The sequence below is a fragment of the Phyllostomus hastatus genome, unplaced genomic scaffold (genome assembly GCF_019186645.2).
Source record: "Phyllostomus hastatus isolate PE091 unplaced genomic scaffold, TTU_PhHast_1.1 phas_scaffold_21, whole genome shotgun sequence".
In the NCBI taxonomy this organism is placed as follows: Eukaryota; Metazoa; Chordata; class Mammalia; order Chiroptera; family Phyllostomidae; genus Phyllostomus; species Phyllostomus hastatus.
In genome coordinates, this window is record NW_025334017.1 from 25,971,194 (window position 1) to 25,988,161 (window position 16,968).

General features: G+C 37.2%; 1 protein-coding gene across 2 annotated transcripts in view; it reads left to right on the forward strand.

Annotated features, from left to right (window-relative positions):
• Nucleotides 1-16,968, forward strand: part of ZFPM2 (zinc finger protein, FOG family member 2) — a 440,007-nt gene that overhangs the window by 30,234 nt on the left and 392,805 nt on the right. The gene's annotated exons all lie outside the window — the stretch shown is intronic.

A 16,968-nucleotide genomic window follows, 5' to 3' on the forward strand; every position in this document is an offset into this window, starting at 1 on the left:
TCTTTGAATGCATGAATATTAACTGATTAGGTACTGGATTTTTTTTTAACACCAGAATTTTGAAATGAGAATGAGTCACTCATGGAGCTATTCTGGCTTTTATTTATCCATAGTTAGATCCATATGAAATTTAAATATAACAAGAAAGGAAAATAGCTGGAAGACATACCTTTTCAAAGGAATGACCTGGACTTCAGCTGCTCAGTTCCCATTTAGTTCACAGGGCCTGAGCGATGCTGTTTTTAATTGTATACAAACCTCGTAACAAAGAAAGTGACAACAAAACCCATCTGCGCTTAGTTATCCGTGTACACAATACAAGGTGCAACCTGGAACGGACCGTTGGGTACTTTGATTAATTGAACTTAACTGACGGTTATCTAGAAACTCTGTTGTATTACAGCCTTTACTGAAATTCTCAGTGAAGAGTTTATGTTTACTTAAAGGTGAACATAACAAAACTTACGATCATTTAAGACCTTATGGAAACTTTGGATCATCATGATAAATGATAAACCACATTACATACATTGTATAAATACAGAGATGGACATATGGAAGGTGTAGGAGTCTGTATTTAATGTGTACTGACCCCAATTTTTTATAAAAGCAATATAAACAAAAAATATGCCTGACTACCCTAATACACTGGTTGTTTTTATTTCCTGTATTTTTACATATATGTATGTAAACCTAGTATAGACATAATTTTATTATTTAAAAGAAGAAATATTTTCCATGTTTCTACATGGTCTTGCTGATTTTCATTTTGCATTTCTGGTCTATAGTCTCTCAGCTGACTTGCTATAATATCTAAACATTCTATTTTAAGGCATTTGGCTATTATTCAATTACACATTTAATACTACAATGACTAAATTAGTGCACATAGTCATTTACTTCTTTTAGGTTTTTCTCGAAGGATAACTTTCAAGGAGTAAAATTAGTGGATTAAGGGACATATGCTCTCTAGGAGGTTAGAATACAGAAGGAAAGGATAAGGAAAAAATTGTTAGTTTTGGCATCAGACTTCTTGAGTTGCTACATCCTTAGAAATTCTGGCATTCACTGATCCTTAAACATCAACATAAGTTTTTAGGGAGGGTGTGGTATCATCACACAGTAATCTGTACAGAGGCTGAAGGCCCCATCCAGGGGTCTGTTAAAGCAATTCAGGTATGCAGTAGGCCTTCTTGGGCCAGAGTGAGTTTGAAAAAGGGAAGAGACATGGTGACCTGTTCCTCACTTAGCATTTGTCCTGGGTGCTGCAGGACAAAAAGAAACAGAAGGATCCACTCTGAAGTTCGAGGAACATTTGAGAAGTAAAAATGCTCAGAGAAGAAATAATCAGATAAAGGGATAGAGAGAGTATTCTAGATTTTAGATAGGAAGGCTTTGTATTGACTGAACCTTGAGCTAAAAGTTGGAGACAATGAATGTTTATTGGTGGGCAAAGGAAAAGATGGCTTTCTCAAGAGTAGGAGAGCAAAGGAAAAAATTAGACAAATTCTAATTGGAGGGCACTGAGCAACTGAGTAAGTTCCTTCTTACTGGCTATTTTAGCATATTAACATACTGTTGATTTGTTCATTCACTCGTTTGTTGGTGACTTTTGGAGGATATAAAGTTGCCATATTTTTTTTGATATAGAAATCACATTCCATCTTATTTCAATGTTGTGAAATGTACATCAAATTTTACTAGAATATTTTGGTGCGAATTCAATTTTATATTTATTTTATTTTATATATTTTTGTTTTTTTATCCTCACTTGAGGATATGGGCGTTGATTTTAGAGAGGAAGGAAGGAGGGGGAAAGAGAAAGGGAGGAACGTGGTCCATGCAGGAGAGGAGCTCTTTCCCATGTGACCTTCTGGTTTACGGAATGACGTTCCAACCAACTGAGCCACACCGGCCAGGTCAGTTTTTTATTTAATGATCCCGACTCAGAATCTTTCATTGGAATCTGGGCTGCTGTGAAATTGCACACACTCTCTTTACATATTTAATGACTAAATCTGGTTTACAGATAATATTGCTGATTAGAAGTATAAATAATGAAATCTGGAATATTTAGTAGAAGAGATATTTCTTTTTTTCCCAAACCAAATATTTGTCTCCTTTAAAATCTACGCCATTCAAAATGACTGCCATGAAAAAGATGCAAGACCATATTCCCCTTTGGATAAAATGGTTCAATTTTATCTAAAGCACATTTTGATAAAAGCAAAATGTGTAGTATATAATTACTGAAGAAATTATTTAGCTAAAATATTACTGTTTCTTTTGGATCTAGCAGCCTCTGCATCCCCTTGGGAGTTTGTTAGAAATGCACATTCCTGAATTCTTCTCCAGACACACCAATTCAGAGTCTTGAGGGATTGGGACCCAGGAAGCTGTGTTTTAACAAGCCTGCCAGGTGATTTTTGTGCTTGCTGAAGTGAGAAAGCCATTAATTTAGAATGGCTTTTAAGCTAAATATAATTATATCATACTGGTTCCTAATCTCCTAAATTTTATGCATCTCAAGTTTGGGACCAGGCCTCCAGAACATGATGGTTGGTGTAGTATGCTGTGTGTATTGCTGGATGGTTTAAATGTGCCTTCATACAGTGACATTTTAATTGTGTGTCTATAGGAGAAGTTTAGTTTCACAACTTTTAAATACCTAACTAAAATATGCTTGCTTTGGATAATGGAGAAAAAAAGAACATGGAGTAAACATTGCTAACTCCATTTAAGGGTCACTTAAAACAGTCAGGAGGTTATTGAGGATCTGGGGCCTGTGAGGTCTCATGTCTGAGTTCTTGGAACTATTGTTATGTAGCTAACTTGTTGCTAACCTGAAATCCAGGGCAAACACCAAACATCCTACATCAATGATTGCTACATGGACATATATGGACTTGACTTTCTCCTCATCATGGTGTCCAGACCATTCTCATTTTTCTCTTTAAAAGGAACCAATCCCTTTCAACAGCCAGTGTCCTACATTTACATAATGGACCTAACCAATCCCGATTGGCCTAGCCCAACATCCTTCATTTGCATGGAGGACCTGAATGAGAAATCTCTATGGGTTTGCCCTTTATAAAACCTCTTTCTTTGTACCGTTTGGAGCATAATTAGGTTGCTACTTGAATCAGTGTCCCAGATTGCAATCCTGCCTTTTCTCAAGTAAAAGCTTTTATGCTTCGGTACAGCCTAAACTTTTTTTGTGTGGTTAACAATTCTCTCATTATATGCTGTAAAATGTGTATTTTCTACATAGTAACGATCTCCATTATAATTTATATAATTAATAGGACATAGTTTTGTTGAACGCCCCTCAGGGATTTTCCTTAAAGACAATTAAAGGTATTTATGATACTGGCAGTCCGTGTCCTTTCAACACTGAGGAAGAGCCTGACTTTACTTTGTAAATGAGTCCAGGTGATGGTCCTCCTTTTGCATTTTGTTTTTCAGTTCTTCTGATGCAACTTTAAAAATATCCAGAGTTCCCATTTTCCCATTTTTCTTTTTCCTCTCATTTGTGTGGATATGCTGATATGCTTGAGCAGATGAGCACAAGAGTCAGGATTTTGCTTTCTTGTTCTCTTTTCTTAGTCTCCAGAAATATCACCATGAAAAGCAGGGCCCAGATCACGGTTCATACTTACTCCTGCACTAAATCTCATAGAATGCCTTCTTGCTTATTAAAAAAACTTTATAAAGATTTTATTTATTTATTTTTAGAGAGGGAAGGGAGGGGGGGAGAGAGAGAGAGAGAAACATCAATGTGCGGTTCCTGGGGGTTATGGCCTGCAACCCAGGCATGTACCCTGGCTGGGAATTGAACTTGCGACACTTTGGTTTGCAGCCTGTGCTCAATCCACTGTGCTACGCCAGCCAGGGCAAAAAAACTTTAAATGTTAATATTTAAACTTAGCTGCTTATCTACCTACCTACCTACCAATCAATTTATACTAACAGCTTAGTTAGGGCAACTCATATAGATTATTTCACTCTGGAGAACATTAGTGTGTTGTTATGTAAGTATAAGATAAATATATTACATAGCGTTTGAGCTAGACAAATAGCTTGGGGACATAAACCTGGGGAAATAAAGTAGGTGTTAGTTGGTTCATGATTTGAGTCATTACTCTGTAAGCGAACTACTAAATATTCAAGAATGATAGTTAATAATTTTCACCTTCTTAACTTTAGCTTTTTGCAGGCTGTTTTCTTGGATTGTCAAAATCTTTCTTCCCAGAGCCTTTCCTAAGTCTTCTGAAGGGACTCTTTCCTGTGTGGACTCACTGTGTGGTGTGGGTGCCTCCCTGTTGCTCTTAAATCTACTCTTGGCTGTGCTCAAACGTCACCTTAGAAGAGAGGCCTTTCCTGACCATCCCATATATGACAGTGCTTTCTTCCTCTGTCACTGACTCTGATTGGTCACCTGACTCTGATTCTTTTTCTTCGAATAACTTCTTGTCACCTGAAATAGGTAGTCCATGCAGGGAGGCATTCTTGTTTGTTGGCTTGCTCAGGAACCTGAACAGTCCCTCACACTACAAATTATCTAGGTTTAATTTTCCTTCTCCCTCTTTGGCGTGTAAGTTCCATTAGGGCTGGGACTCTATTGATTTTATTTCTTGCCATGCCTTCAGAGCGAGTTACAGTCCTAAGAAAGAGTAACCAATCAACACTAGTTGGTGGATGGATAAGTATGTAAGTGGACAGTAGCAGAAACATTTCAGAGGGTTAATGCATTTGTATTCCTCACTTGCTTCTTATTAGCCATTATAAAAAGTCTTATATTAAAACTCTTATATTAGCTCTTTTTATATTGCCCATTAGGTCCTTATTTTAAATATTTTTGAAAAGACTGGCGCTTTTATTACATGCTAAATTCTGAAACATTGATTGTTTTCAGTGTCCACTATGATTTCACTTAAACTTTTAATATTGCATTTAAAGCATCAGCAAATGGTGACTTAATTATACAGGTATCATCAAGAGTTGGGCTCTGATAGTAGTCAGTGTAACCACCCACTTTCTGGACCATTGTTGTCCAGATGCAGGGGTACTTCCAGCAAACAGATTTTAAAAAGTGAACCTCAGTGGAGAGCTCGTGTGATAGGCTGGTTCAAGATGCTGCAAACCACTTATGGAGGCTAACTTCTTCACAGGAAGAAATATGATTAAGATATGTTAAATGGAAATCTACACAAAACCACTGAAGTTGTTAAAATATTCAAATATGCCACATTGTAACAAGAAAACACTGTAATGCACTGAAATCAGCAGTAGAACAGCTGTGTTTTAAAGGACAGTACTTTGAATGTCACTTGACAATTTGCTTTCAATTAGAAGTAATTTACAGGAAGATGCCCACAAGCTAATCTTTACAGGATAATTAAGTTCCATTTTCTTTACTTTTAATTAAAAAGCAGAAAAGATTTAGCTGATCCATAAAAAATGCTCTGTTTAAACATTCATCAGACTTCACACTCTTTTTTTGTTATTTGTTGTAGCAGATGTTATCAAAAGTGCAGTCTGCTCTGTTTTAAACCCTGAGTATTTGGAAAGTGAAACATGAGTTGCAATAGGCATGTACTGGTGAGGTGTGATCATTTCACATCTGCATATTCAAAGAGGATAAAACATACCACTGCTTCATTCCTTATTTGTGTTCTGCCTGATGGATTTAATTGTACTAGAACCACACACATGAAAATGAAAAGCTGTGCAACTTTTGAATTTGGAACATTATACATATAGTAGGATGATATGTACCAAATAAAACTTTACTTCAAGCACTTTAGGGGGCCTGTAGATTGAGATGTCATGTTATTTTTATTGTAACTTTACTATTATAAAAATTGACACTGCATTTTAACATGGAAATTTACTAATTGAAAGGATGAGAGATTTAAAGTGATATTCTAAAGTCATTTATTAATAAAATTTATTCTCTGTATTAACACAGTGCCTAGCATCATAGCTATTTGTTTTGGGAAAATACTTTTGCCAAATACATCTGAGATTTGGTTTTATAAATCACTATTGGCCAGTGCTTTGCCTTATTTTTTTTTTAGGTTTTTAGCTGATGAAAGGTAAATGGAGGTTTGTCATGCTTACTGTCATATCATACTGTGTTAAGGGGTTTTGCACTGAAAATTGTTCAGGAGTTTTTTGGTTTAGTATTATCGCTTTTGTTTTTTATCCTCTTTTCTGACCATTTAATCAATCTGTTCATGTTAGTAATTACTTTTTCTGTTTTTTTTCTTCTTTTTTATAGTCTAAAAGATTTCTATAACTTGAAAAAAAGTTGGGCCACTATAGAGCATATACATGGAATTTTTACAGCAATAATTCCATTTACTATGCCTTTTTGTCAAACAAGCTTGATGTTCAATTTTCTAATCAGTGAGTCCCTAAAATTTGAAGATGCTATTAAAGTTACCTATTTTTACTTAGTTTTACTTTTAAATTTTATTTTCCTTTCTTTGAAGGAAAACTAGCAGTGACTGGAGCCCCTTCATTTATGGGCTTTTGCCACTTAGGTTTGCACAGGTAGGGAATATGCCCAAAGGTGCTGTGACCAACGCGGTTTAGGAGACTGCAACATAAAATGAAGAAATGCAATTTATTTCAGCATACATTATACATTTCAGGTAGGAGCTTAATTGTAATAATCACAATGCATTCATTTAAGTGGAGTAGGTGTTGGAACGTGTAAATGTCATCGGGTTCTGTAATGAACTGGCAAAAAAGTGTTCTCTTCTTAAGAGGATAACATGGGGAAGAGATTAAGCATGCCCAGTCTGCCTCTTTCCCTCTTTCCTCTTTGGTAATCAGCACCTGGTTTGACTACATCTTTTTGAACTATAAAAGATCTACTCCTCCTTACATGGAAGTTTTTATGAAAGGGAATGGTAACGAACAGTGGTTAAACTTTCCATTTTCAGGTGAATTTCGGCTTTTCTCATCATCCATAATTCACACTTTCTCTAGTAAAGAAGAAAAGCAGTTCTGTTATCATTCAGAAGAGTGTGATAATTTTCCTTAGGTGCTTGGTTTTCAAGTTCCCGGCTGCTTTTTGAAGGGCAGGCGGGACAGAATTGTACAAAGTTGTAGAGCTTGGAGGAGTTACCAGCTGACCTTGGGCATGTTTGCCTCGCCCACTGCACCTAACCCACTGCCTTGTACATGACTGGTCATTATTAAATATTTGTTAAGTGACTTACTGGCAGGAAAAAAATTAGACACAGTTCCATTTGATTCATGGCACACATTTAGTGAGTTCTTTTTCATTCCTTACTTTTCCTTTTTTGGTAAAATCAAAAGGATCATGATCTGAGAAGCTATCAGCTGTTGTTTTGCTTTTCATCTTCTTCAGACCTGCATTTCTAGGAAAGCTAGGTGTTGTGAATTTCGGCCTTCTCACTAACTCTACATATAAACTCTTTTGTGAAAGGACTAAATTTTGTAAATAGATACCGAAATAACTTCCTACTTGGAGAGATAACAAAGATGTATATATTTTTCTTGTTTATATTTAGTGGGGTTTTTTTTTGTTTTTCTTTGTAGCTGTTCTGGTTTACTTGTACCCCCCACCCCCATCATTACCCCCCCCCCCACCCACCATTTGATTACTGGAATGTTTTTAGCAGTTACTTATTTCTTTATTCAATACATTTATAACTCCTGCATGTATTCTGGAAATGAGTCTTGAACTTGCTTTTGTTCTTCCTCTCGATTGCTTCATTCCTGTGCTCTCTCCTCCCCGCAAGCCTACCAGCTTGATTTTCCAAAAATAATTGACAACATGTCATCATTACTTAAAATCTACTATTACCTACTTCATCAAGCCCAGATTCGTCTATTTGGCTTTAGGACTTTCTATAATTTGCATTACTTTCCCCAAACAGTTTCACCAGCTCTCCGGCCCATACGGAGCCTTTGCCCCAGGGTGCCTGTACTGCTCCTGTATTGCACTTCCTATACCCTCCCCAACACACACATTCACTTCAAGTCCCTGCTTCTTGCCTTTGTTCACATAATGCCCGACCTTTTCCCCTTCATCACCTAACACTTTCACATGGAAAAGGCCCAGTGCAAGTCCCACATCCTCCAGGAAGCTTTCCACTGTTCTTTTAATCCACAGTAACTATTCCTTTTTATGTTTCTTTCATAGTAATAGTGCCAGGCCTTTACACATTTATTTCTTATATTTTTACTACATATGCATTATCTTTGTCTCCCTATGAAGAATATAAGAATTTTAAGGACAGAAAATAAAGAGCTCTTATGCCTTATTTGCTTTTTTTTTAATAAATCTTAAATCTCATAGCCTTGTGGAAGCAGGTGTAGGCATTTTATTTCCTGTCTTGTTTGGCTTAAAAACAAACCATACATAAGCTATTCAGAACTAGCTACAGAAAGATATTCAGAGGAAATATTGAGTAATATTTACTTATGCAAGTAGAAAAAACTCTCCCCGCCCCAAAGACTTGGAAATTAAGTTTTATGTTTGTTTCTAGAAAGAGTTTCTGCCACCTTGGAAACATATTCTTTTATAAAATAATTACAGTAGCCTGAAGATAGAGATAAGTCATCAGTTTTTAAGAACTATCGTTTTAGTTCTCAATAACTTATTTTGGGGCTAACATGCTATTGAAAGGAAGGACGTGTAAGTCATCTATTTCCTTAGCCATGGATGTGGGTGGGGGGTGCCGTCCTGCCACTGCCTGTTACAAGTTCATCAGAGCCTTTACATATTTGTAATTACCCTTCCATAAATAGTCTGCAGCTTGACCATAGCGTTTTGCCACTCTATTAGAATGAGGCCCAAGGTCCAAGTTAAAAGCAAAATCCTTAATGAATTTAACAAAATTAAGTAAAGAGCTTCAGGTTATAGGAGCAGATTTAATGGATTCAGCTGTTCTTTCACTTCAACCAACAATTTTTTGCCTTCATTTTCCAGATGTAAACCACGTTCAATTAAAACAGACTAAAATTAATTTTGAGAAACTGTCATATCACCCCTGGAGATAATTGGAGATAACCTAGTGTGTCACAAAACTCGAGGTAGAAAACCAGCATTTATGGGGTTAGTTTCAGTAACTACTTTTGCAAAACATTTTTGAGATTCCTTTTCAATGCATATTTCTCAGCTTGTGCTAGTGTCCTTTTGTGTGACTTAGCTGTGACCAGAGCTGGACAGTGATGGGGTCCTCAAATGCAGAGGTGGCTTATCCCAGCAGCAGAGATAATGCGTAGCTGAACTACCCCACTCAAAGTGTGCTTGGTCCATGGACCAAAGCCATCAGCATCACCTGGAAGGTGATTAGAACAAGAGATTCATGGGCTTCACCCCAGACCTACTGCCACACAACCTCTGTGGATGGAGCCCAGGAATCTCTCCAGTAACAAGCATTCCGCGTGAACCTTACACATGCTGAAGTTTAGGAGCTACTACTGGTGTGTGGAACCCCAGAGGTCAGCTCTTATCTGACAAACCGTCTTCCATATTTCAACTGAACAAGCTGTGTTGGATCATTTCTGATCTCTCATCCATCATTGTAAAATGCAGATAGATGATTTGAATCAATATTGTTTTTTTTCTGGCATTGGTTATTTCACAGTTTTCATCTGAAGTCTATTCTGAACTGACTTAAACAAAAGAGCGAGATCACTGTGATGAGCAATGGAAATTCCACAGTCTTTTCTGAGAACAAATGTGTGCTTTATTCAGCTCTGTGTCCTTCCAGCCCCGCAGAGAACGAAGGCAACAGAAGAGCAGCCTTATTCTGGCCCGATTTTGGCACTTAGGTTTGTTTCATTTTGGCACATGGCTCTGTTCTTTCATCATACAGGAAACTATCTGCAGAATGAGTCAAATTTCAGCTTATTTGAACAATTTGATCAGGCTGATGTTTTTTTCCTAATGGACAGAGGTTTTTGTTAATCTCGGTACCAAGACATTACTTGTTTTTACGTATCTAAGTGACAATTAATGTGACACAGGGTTCTGCATTAGTTATAATATAAGACTTTTAAAACTAATTTGAACATTTCTTGAGATTCTCAAGTTTTCATGGTTTGTTACATGTAAGTGCTAGTCATATATTGGTCTCCAGCAACATCACATAAATAATATCATTAATTAATGTCATTTTAAAATACAGATTATATCACCTTTTGTAGTTATATAAATTCTTTTTTAAAAAATGAACTTTCAGAATAATGCTTTATAGAAATGCTTTGTAGAAATAGAAAATACAGAGTAGATTCTGTATATGTGAATGTGTATGCATAACAATTTTTGGAAATCCTACAGTATATTGCATATAAAATAATTTTTGGCTTTTTCACCTTAGTATAGCTCAGATCTGATACTCATTGATAACTTTGGATGCATCCAGAAGTGAAATCATATTGAGCATTAATTGCTAAGCATTTATTTAGATAAAAGTAGAATTTGCCCTACCAATTGTTTTTCTCTATCCTCTTAAGTTATATAATACTGTGAGGTGACAATAATATACTGGGTCTGGGCTAATTAATCTTTATATTGGTGCTACTGTGTCTGTATTTTACATCTAACTGATTGTATTGAATTTGTGTTATGCCTGATACCTACTGAAAAGTTATAATGCCCTAGAGGGTTATTACTGTTAGTGATACTGAGATACTGACTGTGATGATGGCAGGCTCCTCTTTTCATTTAGAAGGGCTTGGATTTTAGCATGCTATGTTTATTGCTGCATTCTGTTTATTCTATTTGCTTATTTTCATTGTATGGACTGTTTAAGTGTCTATTCATTTCATAAGGCTAGACTCTTAGAAGATGAAGAAGGCACACTATGTCATTAAAACACAGCTCCTTTCCTCAAAAAGGTCTTTTCCTGTGAATGCATTAATGCGAGGGAAGGCTGAGTCTGCCCAAATAAGGAGGTAGTCACCTTAATGAACCCATTTGTAATAATATTGGCAACCTTGTGCCAATATTATTCAGGGTAAATTTGATGCATTTCACTGATTGATTCCCAGAATTTTGGTGCAGAGTTCTCTGGGTTGGAAGTCCGGAGGATGATCCCTGGATCTGGGGTCACAAAGAAACGTTTTGCTTTGCTTTGTGTGCTTCTGGTAGAGCTGTTGGTTTTATGATCTATCAGTATTTCCAAAGACAGCCAGCTCTCTTTGGAGCGGTGGAGGGTGCTAGGACACCTGTCCTTGGAGAAAGAGCTCTTGGCCAGTATTTTTCGCCTTGCTCGTTGACCGTGTCAAGGGGTTTATGTAAGTGCTGGAGGAGGAATGTATATCTCCAACCACATTTGTGAGGGCCAAGAACTTTGAAAATCCAGTGCCCTGAATATTGCATAGTTACTAAAATATTTTGTAGTATGTCTTTCAGAGTTTTAGGTCCTTAATGAAACTTTAAATCATTATTGTCTCTATTTCATCTATGATGCTAGTGGTGTCTTATGATTATTTTGTGTCTGTGTGTGTGAATATATTTGGCAATATATTCAGCTTCCCAAATATATTGAAAACATTTACTTTTCCATTGTTGATGGCCACACCAGCAAATGTACACTTTTGCAAGTGTACAAAAGGCCATTTGCAACCCACAGACATGGACACAAGTGTGGTCATTGACTGGGAGCTGGGAGTGGGATTGGTGGAGAGGGCCAAGGGGGAAAAATTTGGGATAACTGTAATAGAATAAGAATAAAAAATTACTTAATAAAAAAATTCATTTGCTATGGGACTGTAAGGTGGAAGCATTGCCAAATTATTCAGTTTTAAAATATTGGTGTCACATGTTCTTTTGCACTCTTTTCTTTTTTCAGTAAAGAGAGCTAACATTTATAGCTAACACTTACGGGGTACTCATCATGTACCAGGTATTGTGCTGCATGCACGATCATTTAATTTAGGTTATCTTACGTTGTCCTCACAATTCCTGACACTTCAGATTAAGCTCAGAGGAATAAAAATCATGTCCAAGACTCAAACCCAGCTCTGTCTAACTCCTAAGGCCACAGGGTTTCTACCAGGACACGCTGCGTCTTTGCCACGAGGCCATGTGCTAACATCTTGTGGAAGGTGCGGTAATAAATGGCATCTACTTCCTGCTTCTGAAGTACTTACAAAGGAATGGAAGAGCCAGGAGGCTGTAATGAAACAGGATGTGTGTGCCATGTGCTCAGAGTATAAGAAGGAGGAAGATCTACTGTCTAAAGTCAACTTTTCTCCAATTTTCTGAAAATTAATTTAAATAATATAAATAAGTATCACTCAGTGTGTTGATTACAGCCTGTCTTGTCCACTTGCATATTCTTGAAAATGGTGGGAGGATTTTTTTGTTTTTGTTTTTGTTTTTTTTAGAGGAAAAGGACAGGAGGATATACTGTGGGCAAAAGACAGGCACAATCATGCCAGTTCCGGTGTACCGGCTTTAGCTTCCATCCAGAACTCTGATACTAAATGGAGATATTTATTTGTATATTATTTATTCAAAAGTTGCAGACACTTAAAATGCATTTCTTTTCTGATATGTACAGGCTAGAATGGCTCACACAATTGTTGTGATGTTACTAGATGGAAACATCATTTTCGAGACTCATTCGGAGCTTTCTTACTTGAGGATTGAGTAGATGGTTGCTGGGTAAGGCATCCATAAAATAATAATTGTGTGTATTTATAAAAAGTAGCCTTCATTTTGGTTTGTAAGATATATCATTGTAAATTTTTATAATATTCTGACATATTGTTCAGATTGGTTGACTGGGAGAGGGGAGAACTAATATAGTTCAGGCAAGCAGTAATTACTAGGTCAAGAAATAGGGCAAATAAAAAATGATTCATGGCAAGTAGGAGTGAGACATTTACATTCTGAAAATTAATTATGGAGCTTTTTATTTAAATTATACTCAGGAAGAAAAGTTCAGGAAAAAGAAAGAGATTCAGGGAAATTTTATATGTACTCATCTTGAGTACAAAGTAGTAAAGATCTTAGATTCAACTAATATGTCAGAGTCCATTAAAGAGATTGGAAAACCCTATTTCACTGTGACTAAACTGCCTGAAATTTTAACCTCCAAACTTATATATAACCAAATGTAGATATTGTGTCTGTCTTTATAAGTCTACATGCACATCCATGATGCAAGAGTACCTTAGAGTTGGATACTTGATTTTACAGACTTGAAAAAAATGTGTTCTATTGGCCAAAGCAAGTGTGTGAGCTCCTATAAAATCCTGACATCTACAAATTATAAAAGAAATAATTTTTTACATTCCCTTAGCAACTGTCTCCATGGCCATGCACTTAGTGCACAGTTAGAAGTCGGCTCTAACTCTGAAGGACCAGTCTCTCACAGCCTTGGCCTTTGGCCTTCTAGGCACCGATCACTACCCATCCTGCTGGACTTCCACTTAGTCTTTCCTTTTCTACTATTTGGCTCACTCTCCTGCCCTTCACTCCCCCATTGAACTCTTCTGTCTTGGGCCCTGCTGTCTCTACTTGCTTCCAGTTTTCTGAACTCTTCAGTATTTGCTCAGACGAGCCCCAGCCTAGTGCACGAGCTCTGGCACAAGGAGAGCCCTGGCCTGCCCTCTCCTATTTATTAGGCATCAGAGCATTTGGCATGTTTGTCATGTGAGGTTTGCTAATCTCCTAACGCAAACGACGACGATAATTTTAGGTCCAGTAGTAGATGAGTGGGAGATCATTGACGTTTCAACTTACAAGACTACTCTTCCCACAGCTAATATTAGAAATCTCATTTGATTTTGGCATGGAGATGTAGAAGGCAGGGTTTTAAATTTGAGGACTGGAAATTCCAGATTAAATTTTGAAGATGAACTCAGCCAGACACCACGCTCAGCTGCACGGGCTCTGGCCTGTGTGTGCATCGCAAGTCAGGGACTCCTCAGTTTCGTATGGGAATTTGTAAATGTAGACACTTTTCAAGGGCACAACTTACTTTAATTCTACCCTTCATTTAGTTTCCCATGCTGTTCAGAATCCTCAGAGTTTTCTAAAATGGTTGATGATTTAACAATATACCGGCAATAATTTCAGCCTCTGTTTAAGCTTATGTACAAGACTGGCCCCATCTTTACAAATTTATTGTTTAGTTAATTTACTCCTGCTGATGGATTAGTTGTTAAAATCCAAGCCTCCTAGTCTATATCTGATACTATAGTGTCTCAAAATGAATGACCATGCTATTTTTTAATTGAATTTATTGGGGTGAGGTTGGTTAATACAATTATATAGGTTTCAAGTACACAAGTCTATGACACATCATCTGTATATTGTATTGTGTGTCTACCACCCAGGTCCAAGTCTCCTTCCACCTCCGCCCACCCCCTTCCCCTCTGGTAGTTACCATTCTGTTATCTGTGTCCATGAGTGTTTCTTTCATAATCCCTTCACCTTTTTCACCCAGCCCCCCAACCCCCCTCCTCTCTGACAGCTGTCATCTGTTCTCTGTATCTATGAGTCTGTTTCTATTTTGTTTGTTAGTTTATTTTGTTCATTAGATTTGAGTTACAAGTGAAATCATATGGTACTTGTGAACATAGAATGACATAATGACTTGTGAAAAGACTGAACTGACATCAGTTGCCTTTTAATTGTGTGTGGAAGTGACGGCACTGTACATCACTCAGTCCGCAGGGAGGTTCTATGGTATCAGAGTGCCTCTCTCAGACTTGCCATCTCTGATCAAGGGTGGTTTCCTTGTTAGGTGGTGACATCTCTAGGAATGAAGATTTCTAGATACTGACTCCAGTGACTGAGAAATCACCGTAGAGACATCTTTAACATAGTCATTTGTTTAGTGTCTACAAATGCAGTTAATTCTTCATAAAAGAGATGTTATGAAGAGATATTAAATCTCTACATGGTGATAGATTGGATAGTCATACATAAGGATAATATTTTTATATTGAATCTCTACCAGGAAAGGAAGTTGGATAAATATGTGATAAGGAGAATTAAAGAGGTGAGTGGCAATTCCTGTGGTTACTAGTGCTTACTATTAAAGCTATCTAAATTAATCTAATGGCCTATGATTTTACCTGCTTGTCCTTACACCCTTATTGCTTTGAGCCTGGTAAGATGAACATAGATGTCACAGGCATTCAAAAACTAAGTTAAAATATTGATGCTTGACTTTTAGTACTAGGTGTTTATACTGAGAAAATGGAAGGAGCACAATTTAGTTTTACTCTGTATTTCATTATGACACTGAATATTCAAATGAGAATATGACAACTCTCTATTTCCCCAATGTGTTTTCTCTCAAATTCCATTATTCAGATGACTGCATTTGCCCTATCTAGAAGAATGTGGAGTGCCTGTCATCTCTCTCCGTTTTTCCTAGTCTTTACCACCACTCTTTATAAGTTTTTGGGGGGAGGAGAAAAGAGTGGGTTTGGTGGAAATGAGTGAATGGGGGTGAGGCCCGACTTGTGTTTGGCAAGGAAGGAAACATGTCTGGAGAAAGTGAGTGGCTGAGGAAACTTGGGCCATAGATTCTGATTCTGGAAGAAGAAACTGGCAGCAGTAACTCTCGTTACCCATAGTTCCAGGAATGGTCTTCCTCTAGCCTCAGCTGGATGGGACCACTATGTTTATTCTGTTAACAGAGATGAAAAACTTGGAATGCAAATGCTGGATGGACATACCACGTCTAATTCTGAATGTCTAACTAAAGCATCCATAGTGGGCCAGTCACCAGGATGTAAATATGACTGATGTCAGATTTTCTTAGGCTCTGACAGGAGACAGAGATAAAGAGAAAGAGAGCTGGAGACCCTAGGGGCACCTAAGTGGAGAGTGGTCACTGCAGTGGAAGGAAGCTAAATACAGCTGTCTGCTGCACTGCTGTGTTGGCACAACCCATCAGATGCCTCGCATAGAGCAGCTGCTGGACAGAAATACATCTCAGCATTGTCTAGGACTGGTCGCCTCTATTATCTATCTTTAGCTTGAGGCAACGTGTAGCTTCGACCTGGGAACTTTTTTGAAGTGCGTGGCTAGGAGTCCCAGGGGCTCTGTTTCATTTGATTTACAAAGTACTTTTCAACCTTAACTTTGTAATGAAGGAGCTTTATTCCCAGAAGATGTTTTAGCCAGGGGTATACATGTCATGATTTATGACTAGAGCAAATAATAAAATATATAAAACCACACATGATGTGGCCCATTAAGTTATTTCTAGATAACTTTGCTGCTAAGTCAAACTGGCTATGTTTTCCCATGTCTGTGCCTGATAAGTAGATTTATCTCAAAATCAGGTTTTCACAAGATTAATAATCCCTCCTTGTTAAGAGGGTCTGTTTTAAAATTGAAGGCAATTATCCTGATGTGAATTATATAAACACATGCTGAATAGTACTATGTTTTCATATATTTAAAGCATATCTGATAGTATAAGTACATTTTTGACTAGGTATCTGTCTTACAGAAAGGGAAGGTATACACAGTAAAATAAAACAGTGGTAGTCTAAAAAGATATTTTTCTTTAGCTTGAGTAATACTATGGTCTCAAAGCTTTAACCTGAATTATTGGTGCATATAAATCCATCTTCTTAATTAAATGGGGCCTTTGGCCACTGAACACCGGCGTATGGACAGAGTTAGTTACTAGATGTTATTAAGAGACTGGCCGGGCCACATAATCCATTAGAGGTAGGATTCAGTTATATTGGTAGCAGCAATGTGATTTTTATGGTTGTGAGAATCTTTTCTTTGTTCTGTCAATATCAATTATTTCAGTCCCAGTAAAAAAAAAACTACAATAGGGTCAAGTTTATGATCTGTGATTTGGGTGGATAATTTGTAACACTTCTATCCAATAAGCCAAGATTTTTTTTTTCTTTCTGGAAAGGACCTGTGCTTTAAAGTTTGTTAAAACTACCTCAGTGTGTGGCTAAGGAGAGAGTAAGAATGATGTCATA